This window comes from Saccopteryx leptura, chromosome 1, assembly GCF_036850995.1.
Source record: "Saccopteryx leptura isolate mSacLep1 chromosome 1, mSacLep1_pri_phased_curated, whole genome shotgun sequence".
NCBI classification, from domain to species: Eukaryota; Metazoa; Chordata; class Mammalia; order Chiroptera; family Emballonuridae; genus Saccopteryx; species Saccopteryx leptura.
In genome coordinates this window covers 146,065,200-146,083,294 of record NC_089503.1, presented here as the reverse complement: position 1 = coordinate 146,083,294, position 18,095 = coordinate 146,065,200, and the positions used below count along the sequence as shown (strand labels likewise).

The 18,095-nt window shown below is 36.8% G+C and overlaps 1 protein-coding gene and 1 non-coding gene across 2 annotated transcripts in view; one reads left to right on the top strand and one right to left on the bottom strand.

The window, feature by feature from the left end:
• FCHO2 (FCH and mu domain containing endocytic adaptor 2) overlaps positions 1 to 18,095 on the bottom strand; it is a 146,465-nt gene that overhangs the window by 60,649 nt on the left and 67,721 nt on the right. The window lies entirely within an intron of this gene.
• On the top strand, positions 4,042 to 4,145 carry LOC136390232 (U6 spliceosomal RNA). Its single transcript, XR_010748664.1, has one exon. It is a non-coding gene; the product is annotated as a U6 spliceosomal RNA (small nuclear RNA).

The following is an 18,095-nucleotide window of genomic DNA, read 5'->3' as shown; positions in this document are numbered from 1 at the left end:
ACAGGTTAAGTTGTTAATTTGAGCTTTTCCTTGCTTCTTCAGGTATGCCTGTAATGCTATGAATTTCTCTCTCATAAATTTTGAGTTGTTGTATGTTCATTTTCATTTGTTTCAAGGAAGTTTTTTATTTTTTCCTTGAACTCATTGTTAACCCATTCATTATTTAATACCATGCTATTTAGTCCCCAAGTGTTTGAATGTTTTTCAGTTTTTCTATTGTAGTTGATTTCTAGTTTCATGTAGTTGATTTCTAGAAGATGTTTGATATGATTTCAATCTTCTTAAATTTATTAAGACTCGTTTTGTGTCCTAATATATGGTCTATCCTAGAGAATGGACCATGAGCCCTTGAAAAGAATGTATATTCTGCTGCTTTGGGGTAAAAGGTTTTGAAGATATCTATTAAATCTAGTTGATCTAGTGTGTCATTTAATATCACTGTTTCTTTGTTAATTTTCTGTCTGGAGGATCTATGCATTGATATTAGTGGGGTATTAAAATCCCCTACTATTATAGTATTGCTGTTAATCTCGCCCTTTTTGTCCATCAAAATCTGTTTTATATATTTAGGTGCTCTTATATTAGGCGCATATATATTTCTAAGTTATTATATTTCTATTTTAAAGCTTTTATCATTATGTAGTGACCTTCTTTATCTCTTACTATATAGCCTTTGTTTTAAAGTTTATTTTGTCAGATATTAGTATTGCTACCCCAGCTTTTTTTCCATTTCCGTTTGCATGAAATATTTTTTTTCATCCCTTTACTCTCAGTCTATGTGTATCTTTTGTTCTAAGGTGGGTCTCTTATAGACAGCATATGTACAGGTCTTGTTTTCTTATCCATGCAGCTCCTCTGTCTTTTGATTGGAGCATTTAATCCATTTACATTTAAGGTTATTATTGATATGTCCTTGTTTATTGCCATTTTATTCTTTAAATCTATAAATCTTTTCCTCGATTTCTTTTTTCCTATGCTCTTTTTACAGAAAGCTCCTTAACATTTCCTGCAGTACTGGTTTGGTAGGAATGAATTCCTTGAGTTTTGTTTTTTTTTTCCCTAGGAAGCTTTTTATTTCTCCTTCAATTTTAAACGATAATCTTGCTGGATAACGAAGTCTTGGTTGTAGGCTCTTGTTCTGCATTACTTTGAATATTTCTTGCCATTCCCTTTTGTCCTCAAGTGTTTCTGTTGAAAAGTCGGATGTCATCTTTATGGGGGCTCCTCTATAGGTAACTGACTTCTTTTCTCTTGCTGCTTTTAGTATTTTTTCTTTACTTCTTAACTTTGGTATTTTAATTATGATTTGTCTTGGTGTAGGCCTCACTGGGTTACTCTTTACCAGAACTCTCTGTGCTTCTTGAACTTGTGTGACTTCTTCCTTCATTAATTTAGGAAAAGATTTCAGCTATGATTTCTTCAAACAGGTTCTCTATCCCTTGTTCTTTTTCTTCTCCTTAAGGAACCCTTATGATGTGGATGTTATTTCTTTTCATATTGTCACAGAGTTCTCTTATAGTTTCCTCAGACTTTTGAGTCTCTTTTCTTTTTGCCGCTCTGTTTCTGTGTTTTTATTAATCTTGTCCTCTAAGTCGCTAATTTGATCCTCTGCTTCATCCAGCCTGCTGTTGATTCCTTCTAGTGTAGTCTTCATTTCTGATATTGTAATTGTCATTTCTGATTGATTCTCTTTTATGATTTCAATGTCCTTTTTGATGCTTTCAATTTCTTTATTTAGGTGCTCATTAAGTCCATCCATTGTAGCTTTAAGATCCTTAAGCATCCTAACAATCATTATTTTAAACTCTGCATCTGGTAGTTGGGTTACTTCCCTCTCATTAAGTTCATTTTCTGGGGATTTCTCTTGTTGATTCATATGGATTACATTTCTCTGTCTTCCCATTTTTTTCTGTGTGCAGTTTGCAAGCTTGTTAAGGTTGTGCATCTGAGGATGGTATATGGAATGCAGCCCCTCCTCCAGGGCTTTACCCCTCAGCTTCTGCTGGTTGCTCAGATATTAATTCTCCTTAACAAGTTGGGCTGCTTAAAAGACTTAATTTCCCTGATGAGCCCAGCAGGGAACTTCTGTGTTTAGGACTGGGTAGTGGACATATCTTGCTCTTTGGCCCCAGTTGAAACTCTATCCAGGCCTTTTTTTTCTTTACTTTTCTTTTTTTTATCTGTATGGTAAGTCCACAGGAATGCAGTGGGTGTGACCTCTGAGGACCAGAAGATGCGGTCTGCCCAGTTACTCTCCAAGGGGTGGGGCATGTTCTCCATATCAGAAGGGGGAGGTGTAGCTCAGGTGTCCTCAGAAACCTGAGTCACTGCTCCTCCCCTTTACTTCCTCCTTCCTGAATGGCCTTTTATGCTGATAGGAGGCTGGAGAGTTTTTGAAGGTGGGTCAACTGGCCTTACGCTAGGCCTGTGCTGGAGAGAGGGAGTGCCCCTCCCTCTGCATATGGCCACATCACTATTGGAGAATGACTCAGCACAGGTATTCTTCTCCTCGTCATTATTTGTGTTCCTGTGCCTCCATCCCCCCACTCTCCTCACGCAAGACCAGTCCTCTCAGGTCTCCTTGCCTCCAGAGCCCCAGGTGAGTAGCTGTGAGTGAGCTTTTCTGTGCTGGCCCCTTAAGGCTGCAACTTCTTTGCAAGCTATTGCCCACAGACAGAAATCCCACTCTTCTCCCCAATCAATGCTGTCAGGCTGTCTCCTCCAGTCCCTGGGTCTCTAGGTTGAGGCTCGGGTCCTGGAACTGAGAATCCCCGCCTCTCAGGGTCTCTCTCCCCACAATGAGAATCCCTCTGGACCCTCAACAACCCCTTGCTCCTGAAAGCGGGGGAGCCCCCACCACATCCCCGCACTTCCTCCCACTCTCAGTGTGGTTTCTTCTGTGCTCCTTGGTTTTCGAGTCCTGTTCTTTTAGTTCAAGTTTGTTTTTTCATGATGATTGTTCTTAAATTAATTTGTAATCCAGTTTAGTCCCAGGAGGTAGCAGTTTGTATGTATGCCTACTCCACTGCCATCTTGAAATCTATACAACTATGAGTTTATGCCTATCTCTCTTCCTTCCTGTCTCTCTCTCTCTCAAAATCTTTCTTTTGAGAGAGAGAGAGAAAGAAAGGAAACCATTGACTAATAAGAAAGATTTCTCTACAACTAGGAGCATTTAAAAATATTGGTTAAAATGTCCAATCTATGATTTACTTCTTCAGTTCCAGTTTTAAATAGGGTAGATTAACATTTAGTCATAAGCAGACTAAAACAGTCATAAGAGTTGATAAAGTCCTAGTAAATTAATTAGCAATACTTTCCTTAGTAGAGGATCTTATGATATAAATTTGTCAAATCAGAAAATGGCCTAATTAAAAATTTAAGGACTGTAAGTCCACTCTCTGCAAAGCTGGAGGCTAAGATTTCATTAAACAAAGGGGTAATGCACTTGTTCTTAAATTCCTTTAAACGCCTATGTTAATGGTTAACAAACAAATGAGGGACTACATTAAACTAAGAAGCTTCTGCACAGCAAAAGAAACTGTCAACAAAACAAATAGCCAACTAAGTGGGAGATATTTTCAAACAATAGCTCAGATAAGGGGCTAATATCCAAAATATATAAAGAACTCACAAAACTCAGCAACAAACAAACAAACAATCCAATAAAAAAAATGGGAAAAGGACATGAACAGACACTTCTCCCAAGAAGAAATACAAATGGCCAACAGATATATGAAAAAATGCTTATCTTCATGAGCTATTCGAGAAATACAAATAAAAACTACAATGAGATACCATCTCACTTCTGTTAGATTAGCTATTATCAACAAGATAGGTAATAACTAGTACTGGAAAGGCTATGGAGAAAAAAAAACCCTCATTCACTGTTGGTGGGAATGTAAATTAGTACAACCATTATAGAAGAAAGTATGATGGTTCCTCAAAAATTTAAGGAAAGAATTAACATATGACACAGCAATTCCTCTACTGGGTATATACCCCCAAAACTCGAAAACATGGATACATAAAGACACATGTGTGCTCGCTTCGGCAGCACATATACTAAAATTGGAACAATACAGAGATTAGCATGGCCCCTGCGCAAGGATGACACACAAATTCGTGAAGCGTTCCATATTAAAATTTAAAAAAAAGACACATGTACCCCCATGATCATTGCAGCATTGTTCACGGTGGCCAAGACATGGAACCAACCAAAATGTCCTTCAATAGAGAATTAGATAAAGATGTGATACATATATATGATGGAATACTACTCAGCCATAAGAAATGATGACATAGTACCATTTACGACAACATGGATGGACCTTGGTAACATTATACTGAGAGAAATAAGTAAATCAGAAAAAGCTAAGAACTGTATGATTCTGTACATAGGTGGGATACAAAATTGAGACTCATGGACATAGATAAAAGTGCAGTGGTTACAAGGGGGAAGGGAGGGATAAAAAAAGGATGGGGGGTAGGGTTAAGGGGAGGGGCTTAAAGAGAAAAAGAAGGTTTGATTTGACTAGGGTGAGAGAAGATGATTTGACTTTGGGTGATGGGTATACAGCATAATTGATTGCACTGGGGAACAACTTTTTTTTTTTTCATTTTCTGTTGCATAAGGTTTTAGAACTGTTTCTATATATTTCTGCATCGCTGATTCCAAATCTGAAATCTGTTTTTTGGTGCATACTCTAGTTCTTATGCAATTTTAATTTGTTTTTGTTACAGTTAATGGCATGCATTGGTTTTGACTCTTGGATTGAACATAACCACAAGGCAATTAATGTTTTACAAACATCACTCTTACATAATTGTAGTTGTTTCTAAATGTAAAAAATTATTATCTGATAAAAACACCCTCTTATTTTGTTAAAGATTGAATCATGGCTTCTTTGAGTAGGCGTAAATGTAAGAATAGTCCTGACACCTTCTGTTATATATGTGGCTGTTACACACTTCAACATCAAAGGCGCAATATTTCATCATTTGTGACACGTGCATATATTGCCTATTTTCACGTTCCCCTTGGTGATCAAGACAAGAATTGGGCTCCTCATATTGTGTGTCATAATCGTGAGGAAATGCTTCGTGACTGGACAAAAGGAAAATGCAAAGGAATGCCTTTTGGTATTCCCATGGTTTGGTGTGAACCTAAGGACCACAGCAGTGACTGCTATTTCTGTCTGATCCATACAAAAAGCTTCGGCAAGAAAAAATGGCATATGATCGCATATCCTAATATTCCTTCAGTAATATGACCTATCCCACACTCTGAGACAGTTTTCAATGGTTTTATTTCTTCTAAGAATGAAGAAAATGAACATGGTGATCAAGTGTATTTTGATAAGATGCATGAGGAAATGGTTGTAGAATCTAAAGGGTCTTCTTCTGATGCCAGTCATTAACCCCTCAGCAGTTTAGCCAACCCCAATTGAATGACTTAGTAAGAATGACATAAAAATTGTCCTTGACTTTCTGAAGTATGTATGAGGAGCATAACTGGATCATTTGTGTGGACCTTAAAATGGTAAATTTCCTGCTAGGACAACAGAGAGGTTTCATGAAGTATCCTTGCTTTCTGTGTTTGTGGGATAGCCAAACTCGGGAGAAACATTGGACACTGAAGGAGTGGCCGAAACGTGAAGCTCTGGAAGTAGGGATGCAAAATATTGTGAATGAACCTGTAGTTATTCGAGACAGGATCACTTTTCCCCCACTTCACATCAAACTTGGCTTAATGAAGCAGTTTGTTCAGGCTTTGAATAGAGAAAGTGAATGCTTTCAACATATTATTTCTGCTTCTCCTGCCTTGTCTTTAAAGAAGATAAAAGCAGGTGTATTCGATGGGCCTCAAATTCAAACCCTCATACATGATGAAGAATTTGCCAGGAAGATGAATAAGGAGGAGAAAGCAGCATGGCAGTCTTTTGTGGCGATTACAAAGAACTTCCTTAGCAACAGAAAAGCAGAAAACTATGAACTTTGGTTCAAAGGATGCTGTTGGCTTTCCGCGACACTGGATATAACATGAGCATAAGATTCACTTCCTTAACAGTCACCTTGATAAGTTTCCCAAAAATCTTGGAGCTGTTAGTGATGAGCAGACTATTGCTGGAGCATCAAACGAGATTGTCCTCAACAAGTACACAAACGGAAGAGGTACAAACGCAAATTTTTGCCTGAATGGAATTTAAATAAGTTTTGTGCAAATTTTATGATTAAAATAAGTGTTTTAATATGTTCCATTTTGAAATTTTAGACAAAGTCTTATGCAATCATATCTTTTAGTGTATTAGTGTATTTACTGCACTATATATATTATATTTTCACAAAGATGATGCCCAAGACATTCTACTTCATTATGTTAAACTAAATGTTGAAAACTTTACAAGATGAAAATCTAAAATCTTGAATTGCAAAAAACTGTAGCTTACAGAGAAAAACTAATGTCAGATTTGAGATCAGCACACTCAAATTAGAAAAGAACAAGTGTTTTTTTGGATGCAACAAAAATTTTGTTCCCCGGTGTTGTCCAAATGATGTGGAGATGTTTTCTCTAAATCTATGTATTCTGGTTGACCAATGTCACCCTGTTAAATTTAATTGTCTAAATAAATAAATAAATAAACAAATAAACAAATGAGAACAGAAAGACCTATGAAGGTAAAATTTTAGTTGGTACATCTAATAATTTGCAACTTTTTACTTGGTGTAAATATTATAAAAAATAAAAATCGATACCTAAATTACCAACAATTTATTATGTATTATGAACTTTATCACTCACTAGTAAAGCTTGAGAAAATATAACCACCTGTCAAGTCTGAGAATTTACCAAAATAGGAAAAATACCCCCCCAAAACAGAAATGTGTTTAATCAAAATGTCTCCTTTATAATAATACAGCATATAATTTGTGTCCAGTAATCATTTATAGAATCTCTAATACTTAGGCTATGGGCTTATTATAGAGAGAGAAACAAAACATGAATGCCAAACAAATTTCATTATTTGCAAATATGTAAAGGATATCTAGAAAGATGTACATTACATTAGCAAATATGGTATATGTTATTTAACATTTTCAGATACCTTCATATATGTGAAAATAGTAAAGACATTCCTTTAACTCTATAAAAATTAACCCCTTTAAACAAAATTCTATGTTTTTTCACAAAACCTTTTTCCTATACCAGACACATCTTGATGGCTTTTCTTTTTATCTTTTCTAAATATCTCTTTAAAATCCATTTGAAATATGAAAATATCTAATAAAAATAAACTATTCAAAATGATATTTTTAAGTATAAAATGCCAAATCCTTCCAAATTGTAAAATACGTTTTAAAATTTTTAAACTACTATCCACACATAAGCATTTCTATAAAAGATCAGAATACTAAGTTTGTGGAATAATAAAACTAAATGTACCATTTAAAAATACAATAAATCATGCATGAAAAAGATTTTCTTTTCAAATGCATATGCTCCACATACTGCTTCACATGGCCAAGCTTTGCGTGCCTGGCTCAGTGCCAGCTGACAGCTCGGCTGGAAACCAATGCATACTCTGACCCTCTCTTGCAGCATGTCACTTCTGAACTGCTTCACAAGTAAAAAGTTTATTCAGCATCTCCTCAAATACTCTCAAATACTGCAAATACTGTCTGCTGCCCATCATTCTGCTATTTAATTATCAGACAAGTTACTTTTCGTGACAGTACCAAAGCCAGAGTAAGCATCAGAAAGAACAGTTTCCTACAACTGGAATTTCAACTCTTAGGCTCAATTAATTCTGTTGTCAAAATAAGTAACTGCTCTTAACACTTAAGATTTTATGCTAGGCCACCAGGGCAATTTAATTTGTATAAAAGCAAATAAGACCATTTGGGCTCTGTCTTCTGATGCTCCATTACACATTATCTAAAAATGACATCATGAGTTCAATTAAAGGCAGAAAAAATTAAAGGCAGAACTCCAAGCAGTCAACGATTTAAGCAAAAATAATTCTTACATATGATGCTTTAATCATCAGGTAAGAATGCATTATTGCCATAAAAAAAAAAAGTCAACAACCTAAAAAATTCATCCTAATCTAATTTGAATCAAATCTTTTAAGAAAAGTTATAGGAGGAAAAACTATTTATTTAACAGTAATTTTTAATCAACACAAATATTTTGTGAAATGATGTCAAGTACTAAAAACATGAAATATTTAATTAATAATTCCCATTGTTTTGAAATTAGTTCTAAATCTCAGACCACCAATAGGGCAAATCTGCAGCCTGTCTAGTTAAAAACTAGCCTCAAAGCTCAATAATAAATATGGGCTACACAAATCAAGTATATTCCTGCAAGTGCCCAAATAAAACCACAGAACACTTGGTTCTAATTAGAAGCCAAAGCAAAACATACAAACATGCCCAGGCATCAAAATCTAACAAAAAAAGAATGATAGTGAAAGGGATAGGGAAGGGGGAGGAGGAGGAGGAAAGAAAGGAAAGAAAGATGCATGTGCTCATAGTAATGAGAGTCAATGACAAATTCTCGAGCTTGCTCCCGGGTCTGTGGAACGCAACACAACCACATTCCTACATGCCTAGGATAATGAACCAGGCACACTGACATGGAAAAGAGCATCAAATTCCAGCTTCTGGTGAAATGCAAAGAGCACGGAGGCTCACATGCTTGCTGGCTGATTACCTTTAACTAGTTACCTAATCTTTCAGAACACAAGTCATCATCATTTTTATAAATTATATGAGGAATAATAATAATAATACCTTTTGCAGTATTTCTTTCTCTCTACACATACCTATACACACACATACACACACACACACACACAAATCAATTTACAAGTTGCAACATCAATGCCACTTCACTTCAAGAGTACTTATTTAATAAAAGGGCATGTAGAAAATATGCCTCAATCCAGTGGTTCCAAATCCCAACTCCTAGTTGAAACTTCTAGTGCAATGTCTCACACAACAGAGTCACCAGGAGAGCTTGTTCAACCAAACTGCTGAGCTCCACCCCCAGAGTGTCCTATTCAGAAGGTCTCAGTTGGTGTAGAGGAATATATCAATATATTTTTAACAAATTCCTAGGTAATACCCATGGTCCTGGGATCACACTTTGAAAACTACAGACCTAGGGAACCCCTGGGTTCATTACCAAGACATTCAGTAAGTCTAGATGAGTGCTACTCCAATTTTACTATGCATACAAACTGCCTGAGAATCTTATTAAAATGCAGATTCTGACTCAGTAGGCCTGGGTTAGGGTTTGAGATTCTACATTTATAATAAGCTCCCGGTTCTCAACAATGGCTGTACATTATAAGCAGACGAGGAATTTAAAAATACAGTGGTGCCCTGGCCGGTTGGCTCAGTGGTAGAGCATTGGCCTGGTGTGCAAGAGTCCTGGGTTCAATTCCGGGCCAGGGCACACAGGAGAAGCGCCCATCTGCTTCTCCACCCCTCCCCCTCTCCTTCCTCTCTGTCTCTCTCTTCCCCTCCCGCAGCCGAGGCTCCACTGGAGCAAAGTTGGCCCGGGTGCTGAGGACAGCTCCATGGCCTCTGCCTCAGGCGCTAGAATGGCTCTGGTTGCAACAGAGCGACACCCCAGATGGGCAGAGTATCGCCCCCTGGTGGGTGTGCCAGGTGGATCCCAGTCGGGCGCATGTGGGAGTCTGTCTGACTGCCTCCCCATTTCCAACTTCAGAAAAATACAAAAAAAAAAAAAAATACAGTGGTACCAAGGACCCACCCTAGACAAAAGAAATCTTTATTTCTGAGATACTGCACTGTCTGTACATTTTTTTTTAAAGAAAGGGAAGAGAAATGAAAAGGAAAAAAAAATTCTATAAATGATTCTCACATGTACCCAAGGCTTGAGAACCAATGATGACGCAAACTTAGAGTCTTAAAACAAAGAAACAGAATTTTAACATGGAATTTCAGTCACTGTAAAACCTTCCAAATTTTCATCTAGTTCTAACACAGAATCTTAGCATTGAAATATAATCTCCCACATCCAAAATCTGACAATGCTTCCATACCCACAGACTGAGTCATGTTTTCACCCTCTATGATCCTGATAACCCTGGGCAACTATACCCAGCTCACTATAATCTCTTTTCTCTGGTAACTTCCTTCTTCTCCACAAGTAGTGCAGAAGCCATGTTTATTACACTGCATGACCTCGTCAGAACTGACTGGACTAGAAAGATTACTTGACTCGCGACTACACTTTAACGATTTTTTCTCCCAGAAATCTGGAAAGGGACAAAAACCTGGGTTACTTCTGAGCTGTGGCTGCAATTAAGAAAAAGTAAAGTCCTAGGAAATTATTGGGAGGTCACCTTATGTCATGTGCCTGGGAAAGCAAAAGAAGCCATTCTGCAAAGAAAAAAATTAAGCCATAGGAATGCAGGTATCAAATAAAGGAAAAATTATACCTAATTTGCCTACAGATTTGGGTTTCTTTCTGCGGCCTGGGTACATTCCAGATTTTGGATCCTTGGGATATATCAGTTTCTTTCTAACAAATTTCCTTCTTAGTTCAAATTGGCTTGAGTTAGTTCCTTTTACATACTGCAAAAAGAACTAAAACTCTGTCCTTGTTATTATGCACATGTAAAAATTATAATCAGCTTACTGTACTTTTTTCTATTTTGTTGCCAATGTTTATAAATTTAATATTTTAATGACTATTTCAAAATAGAGTACTAAGCTTTCCTTAAATAAAGCCTGCAAAAAAGTTTACTCTATTTCACAATTTAGGATTATTATTATAAGGATCAGCTACTGTGCTGTGGTATGACTGCAGTATGTAGCTGGTGCAGAATATCAGAATAAATGGTTTCTGAACCCAAGAAGAATACCAGAATCAGCTGTTTAAGAAAGCTTATGGCCTGACCAGGCAGTGGCGCAGTGGATAGAGTGTCGGACTGGGATGTGGAAGACCCAGGTTCGAGACCCCAAGATCGCCAGCTTGAGCACAAGCTCATCTGGTTTGAGCAAGGCTCACCAGCTTGAGTCCAAGGTTGCTGGCTTAAGCAAGGGGTCACTTGGACTGCTGTAGCTCCCCGGTCAAGGCACATATGAGAAATCAATCAATGAACAACTAAGGAACTTGCAACGAAGAATTGATGTTTCTCATTTCTCTCCCTTCCTATCTGTCCCTCTCTCTGACACTGTCTCTGTCACACACACAAAGATTATGTACTGTTATGAGCTACACAGTTCTACTGTATTTTATCTGCTACTATACTACACAAGAAATGTACTCTCTAACAAGGGGTAGGCAAACATTTCCTGTAAAGAGTCAGATAGTAACTATTTTAGATTCTGTGGGCCATAAGGTCTGTCACAACTACTAACCTCTGCTGTTTTATGTAGTGTGAAAGCAGCCACAGACAATACAGAAACAAGTGTGAAAGTGTATAAAAAATCTCTTATGAACATTCAAATCTGATTTTTGTAATTTTCATGTATCACAAAATACTACTTTTCTTTTGATGTTTTCCCCCTACTCATTTAAACATGTAAACCCATTCTTTGTAGATCTCACAATAATAAGCAGAGCTGTATTTGGCTCAATGACCATAGTTTGTCAACTCTTGCTCCAAAAGATGTAAAAGAGAATCATTATCAGATGGCACATACATTCCACTGGGCAGACTTCTATGCCTCTACCCTAGGTGATAAGGATACAATAGATGGAAGTGTCCTATTTCCTTTGAGGGCTCTCTTCTTGCTCTTGTTTGTGCTAATCTGCATTATTCTCTCCTGTAATCACTATGCATTCTTCTATGCTCTTTCTCTGATCATTGCCTCTTGCTATCTAATACAAAACAAAACAAAACAGCAACAACAACAACAAAAAAAACCAACAAATCGCAGCATATCTGGTGTGATGTATGGGTTTTTGGCTCTTCTTAGGTATTTTTTTTTCTTTTTTTTTTTAAAGCTGGAAACGGGGACAGTCAGACAGACTCCCGCATGCGCCCGACCGGGATCCACCCAGCACGCCCGCCAGGGGCGAAGCTCTGCCCACCAGGGGGCGATGCTCTGCCCCTGTGGGGCATCGCTCTGCCCCGACCAGAGCCACTCTAGCGCATGGGGCAGAGGCCAAGGAGCCATCCCCGGCACCTGGGCCATCTTTGCTCCAATGGAGCCTCGGTTGCGGGAGGGGAATAGAGAGACAGAGAGGAAGGGGGGGTGGAGAAGCAAATGGGCGCTTCTCCTGTGTGCCCTGGCCGGGAATCGAACCTGGGTCCCCCGCACACCAGGCCGACGCTCTACCGCTGAGCCAGCCGGCCAGGGCCTTCTTAGGTATTTTTAATTTTGCTTTTTACACAAGGGTTTCTGCTTCTTTGATTATAAAATAATTTTTGTGTGTGGGGTTAGTGGTAAGAGGCTCTATTTATAGGTTTGATATTATTTCAAACCCTTGATAGCTCTGAAAAGATGATCATTAGATTTTTTAAAAATTATTTGCTTTACCCTACACTTTAAAATAATATACTTAATATCCAAATATCTAAACTAGTCAATTAGTTCTATGTAAGCAGTCTGACCACAGTAATTTGACTGTTCCCTTTTCCTTTGTGGCTTATTGTTTTTTATAGCTACCTTTCTCAGGCTTTTCCTATTTGTATGTTAATCTCTGGTTTTCCAAAAATGGAAGCTATGAACCTATATTGCAATATACTGAAATTACAGATAAGCTTTTCAACAATCTTTTGTTTAAACATTATACACTGGCCTTGCAACTTTTCATTTTTTTAGATTACTCATCCTTTTATTTCTTATAAATAAAACTTGCTTAACATTTTAATGAATTATAAACAGCACACAGTATAATTAGCAGAATGACTATAAAACAAGAATGTCCTTTGACAACTAAAATATATGAGAATAGGTAGAAATACTAGGATAATTTTATTAAAACATGAAAAGATATTCAAAATTAGAAAACACCTGTTTATTCATGACCCTTTCAGACCACTGACGCTTTGATATTTCAAGCATCCAATTACAGTGACTCAAATTCCAGAAGAGCCAGCCAGTACTTAAAAAGTAACGTCAAAAACAGTATGAAGATCCTCGAAAATTTTAAAATAGAACCACCATATGACCCAGCAATTCTACTTCTGGGTATTTATATGAAAGTAATGAAATCACTATCTTAAAAAGTTACCGTATTTCCCCATGTAGAAGACGTACTTTTTGAAAAATATAGGGTCTAAAAACTGGGTGCATCTTATACAGTGGTGGTAGTTTTTTTACTTGCATTTCCCGCTTTTTCACACTTGTTGTCTTTGTGCTCATTGTTTCGCACTTGTCACAGGTATATTATGGTAGGTTACGTTTTGCCATATTCTGCTCAGAAAGACTTTCGAACAATGCTGAATTCAAGTTAAAAGTGATCTTATTTGCAAAAGTGAGTGGAAATCGTGCTGCTGAACAAAAGTGTGGTCCTCCTCCAACTGAGAAATCAATCCGAGACTGACTATGGGAAGAAGAAACCCTACTGAAAAGGCCACAGCAAAAGAAGGCTGTGAGAGGCAAGTCAGCAAAATGGCCTGATTTAGAGAGGGAATTGAAGATATGGATTTAAGAGCGAAGGGCAATTGAAATTTCTGTGTCCAGAAAGATGGTTTAGCATGAGGCAAGAAGAATTGCTGATGAAAAAGAAGTTACTGATTTCAAAGGAGGACACAACTGGTGCTTCAGGTTCATGAAACGGAATGGATGAAGCATACGTACATGCACCAGACTTGCCCAAAAGATGCCTGAAAGCTATGAGCAGAAGGTCATTGAGTTTCACCATTTTGTCATTCAATGTCAGAAGACACATCAGTTTGAGTTGGGACAGACTGTGTATATGGATGAAGTCTGATGTCCCCTTCAATTTGATTCCCAAGTAACAGAACTGTTGATAAGAAGGAGGTGAAAACTGTACCTGTGACAGAACCAAGCTGCCTCCTATGCTGATTTTCAAATGCAAAACAATGCCTTAAGAAGACATTCCTTGAGGAGTGATTGTCCACGTTCATGACAAGGGTTGGATGGGTCAGGATGGGATGAAGATCTGGTTTGAGAATTGGAGAAGACCAGGTGGGCTCTTACGCAAACCTGCCCTATTGGTGCTTGATCAGTTTAGGGCACACATAACAAAAAACACAAAGAAGATTGCTGCAGAGCAGAAAACAAAATTGCTGTCATATGTGGAGGCTTGACATCCCAGCTCCAACCACTTGATGTTGGCATTAACAAACCCTTCAAAGCTGCCATGAGAGACGAATGGAACCAATGGATGAAGTCTTCTGGGGACAATTTGACACCAGCAGGAAGAGTGAAGAAACTAACTATAGAAGAAGTTTGTACCTAGGTGAAAAGATCCTGGGATAATATCAAGATTGTTGTCAAGTCATTTAAGAAGTGTGGCATTTCAAATGCCATAGATGGAGCTGAGGACAAGGCAATATATGAAGACAGTGATTCATCATCAGACACAGATAAAGACAAGCTAGTGGATGGGAGTTTTGACAGTGATGAGGAGTTGTATGAATTTTATGAATAAAATTTGAGTTCAATAACTTTATGCAATACATTTTTTCCCCAAATTTCGGGCCCCAAAATTAAGGTGCGTCTTACATATGGGAGCATCTTATACATGGGGAAATACGGTATCTGCACTCCTATGTTCACTGAAGCACTTTTTACAATAGCCAAAACATAGAAACAATCTAAGTATCCAAAGACAGAAAAATGGATAAAGAAAATGTGATGTATACATATACAATGGAATATTACTCAGCCATAATAAAGAAGGAAACTACCATTTATGACAATGTGGATGAAACTTGACAGCACTATGCTAGGCAAATAAGCCAGAGACAAATACTATATGGTCTTATTTATATGTGGAATCTAAAAAATAGTAACAATAATAATTAACTCAGAGATACAGAGAACAGGTTGGTGGTTGCCAGAGGTAGAGAGTAGGCAGTGAACAAAACGGGTAAAGATGGTCAAAAGGTACAAAATTCCAATTATAAGGTTAAAAAGTCCTGAAGACATACGTAATACACAGTATGGTGACTACACTTGAAAATATTGTACTGTATATGTGAAAGTTAACTAAAAACAAAGTTCCTAAAAGTTCTTATCATAAGAAAAAAATGTTGTAACTATGTGTGGGGATGGAAAATAACTAAACTTATTTTGGTAACCATTCTGCAATATGTACATATATCAAATCATAAACTAGCCTAGCCTGTGGTGGCACAGTGGATAGAGCATCAACTTGGAACACTGAAGTCATTAGTTAGAAACCCTGGGCTTGCCTAGTCAAAGCACATATGACAAGCAATCAATAACTAAAGTAAAGCAACTATGAGTTGATACTTCTCACTCCCACCCATCTCTCTGTAAAATCAATCCATTTTTTTTAAATCATAAACTAGTACAATATTATATGTCAATTATATCTCAATCAAAAATAACAAAAATCTCAGTGCAATAGTATAAAATGTCTCAATGAATTGGAAAAAAATTTTAATGCACTGAATAATTGGAGATAAAGTTAAGGGTTATATCTTTGCACAGATAATTACCTTAAAAATAGTCATTATTCAGCACAAGAGAAATAGATTAACTTTTAGGTTTACAAAATTTTTAAAGAACTGGGCCTCTTTTTAAAATGTGTATTTTAAAAAGGATAGGACTAATACTAATTTAAGAAAGGAATTGATTCACTAGAGGGGGCCCTTACAAAACAGGAGAAATAAAATTTAACAGCAATCAGTAGTATACAAATTGAGGGTTAGAATACATCTTACAAAGCAAAATCCTGTAAGTCTATGAATTCCATACAACCACATGTAAAATTTTGATTGTTGTTTTTCTGAGAAACAGAATTTTCATCACTGCAATGGGCTCTAAGACTCATTTGTTCATGTGTCTATAAGATGAATAAATATATATAAAACACCTGTAACTTAGTCACCCATAGCAAGTCAACTAGAAAAGAACTATTTATCTTTCCAATCAATCACACACAATCCCTCCTTTTTTTTTAGTTCTAGGACCTACACTTCCTTCTGAAAGTCAATCACAATGCCAACAGTCATCCAGAGATAGTCACCTAATTCTGGGTGCAGTGATTCTAGGAAAATCCATGTCATCACCATTCTTGCACTCCCTCTCATCATTTCACTACAGAAATTTTCTACCGGTCTTAGTATATTTTGAGGCTAGTAAATTTAAATTTATAATGAAACAATATCCAGTATCAACTACCTTTAACTGGGAATGTATCAATTTTTTAAAATAAGTTATTAAGTACTCATATGTAACATTATCTTAAGTAAACCTCACAAGCCCATTAGGTAGGTACTATTATTATCCCCACTTTACAGATGAGGGCGTTAAGGATTAAAGGTCTTAATACTAGTAAAGCTTGGACTACAAACCATATATAGGGCTAAGTACTGTGCTGTACCACAAATAAGAAACTTGAAATTTTTATTGAGGTAAAAGGTAGATTCACATATAGTTGATAAAAAAAAGAATACATGCAGATCCCTTGTACACTTTTCCTGGTTTCCTACACTATTTTGCAAAATTACAATATAATGTTGAAAACAGGCCCTGGCCAGTTGGCTCAGAAGGTTCGAGTGTCGTCCCAAAACACCAAAGTTTCAGGTTCAATTCCCTGGTCAGGGCACATACAGGAAACAACCAGTGAATGCACTACTAAACAGAACAACAAAGGAATACTTTTTTCTCACTCTCTCTAAAATCAGTCAGCAAAAATAACAACAACAACAATAATAATACAACCCATCAATCTGTGTAAGGCAATTTTAAACAGCTTTTGCCATTAGTCTATGAACACTTATAAATGCTCTATATAAAATTCTAGTTGTTCCCCAATTGTTTTTACCTCTCCTAACTGGTCTTTAGTTATAATTTATCTTTTCAAGGAATATCAGGATTTCTCCCTATTTTAAAATTATGTTTCTCAACATCCTATTTTCTCTATTATATGTAAACTCCTTAGTAGTTCTATCCTAATTGCTCCAAAACATAGGCTTGGGGTCAAGAATCCTGGCATTTAATCCCTGCTCTGTCATGTACTAGTTTAGGCAAAACCTCTCAACATTTCCCTCATCTGAAAAATGGGAATAATAGTACCTACCTTCAAAGAGCTGTTGAAGATCAAAGTTTGCCTGCAAAGTGTTAGCACAGTACATGACACAAAGTTAAGTGCTCACTAAACTTGAACCATAATTTACTATTCCTTCACCAAAGACCTTTTAAACAGCAAATTCATCCATTCCAACTACCTTAATATGCCAACCTTACCATTATATGCCCATTTGTTCATTCATTCAACAAAAATGTACTGTTTACACATATAAAAGATAAACAGATGAAATAAAATATGTAACTTTTCTTCACAAGTTCGCAATTATTAAAATTCAAGGTAGACAGAAACAATGCCAATAAATAAATAAGTACTGTTACAGTTTTCTGGTACATATGACAGAGGAAAGTAACACATGATTTGACTCTTTTACAGAATTTACTCATTAGACAAATAAAGAGGAAGACATGCAGTAGAAAAGGAGTCAGATATAACATTTACTAGATAGAGTAAGAACATAAGGGTAACTGAGGTACCAAGAGGAAACGAGGGGCTTCTACAGGAAACAGCAAACAGTTCAGCCTGGCTGAACTGAAGGGTACCTGTAAAAGGAATAAAGGAAATAACACTAAAGACTGGTCAAGACCTCATCCTGAAAGGCTTTGAACCCTAGTCCAGAGTCCAAATTTCATTCTGTCTATAGTGAAAAGTCAAAGGTTTATGAGAAGTGCAATTATGAGTTCATAATTGTATAGTTGAAATATAAATGTGCTATAACGTGTAAAATTGCTGTGCTAGTATTCAGAAACCTGCTGCTGCAATTAATCAGATAGGCAGAAAGAGCATGAAAAGAAGATCTGATGGGAAAAACTACTAACAAAACCGAATTACTATGATTTGAAACTTAATGAAATGT